Genomic DNA, 515 nt, shown 5'->3' on the forward strand with positions numbered 1-515 from the left:
GGTCCCTTCCGACCCTAGAAACTATGAAACTATGTATTGTTGGAAGTATCCCATATTCCACTCAATAAGATGGCATAATATTTTCTGTATTATTCTCCACCTTATTCTTTATGCACCGAGTATCCAGTTTCCTATTCTGCTTGCTGTTGGATACTGTGGAAAGGTCTTAGTTATGGTAATGTTATGGTATCTTTTTAAGTTGATTTTGCAAGGTCAAGTCTGTGATCAGGTCATGTTTATTTCCTTGCAGTTTTCAGAAGCTAGGCATCGTTTCCCATCATGTTACACCAATTTGCCCAACTTGGCTCTCCTCCGGTCTCTACTTACCTAAACAGCCTAGTCTTATCTCCAAAATTTGGTATCTCTTTATACAATCTCTCATTTCCACGTCATCAACACATGAATAAAATGTTACAGGAACTGCTATGGAACCTTGCTGTTCATCTTTTGCATGATGAACACCAACTATTAATTCTTCTTTATTTGTCCCGTAACAATATTTTGCTTCTGATTAT

At 37.3% G+C, this 515-nt stretch overlaps 1 protein-coding gene across 1 annotated transcript in view; it reads right to left on the reverse strand.

The window, feature by feature from the left end:
* Positions 1 to 515, reverse strand: part of KDM3B (lysine demethylase 3B) — a gene marked incomplete at its 5' end in the record, with an annotated part of 63,953 nt that overhangs the window by 18,376 nt on the left and 45,062 nt on the right. The gene's annotated exons all lie outside the window — the stretch shown is intronic.

The sequence above is a fragment of the Gavialis gangeticus genome, unplaced genomic scaffold (genome assembly GCF_001723915.1).
Source record: "Gavialis gangeticus isolate Ggan-Ray unplaced genomic scaffold, GavGan_comp1, whole genome shotgun sequence".
Taxonomy (NCBI): domain Eukaryota; kingdom Metazoa; phylum Chordata; order Crocodylia; family Gavialidae; genus Gavialis; species Gavialis gangeticus.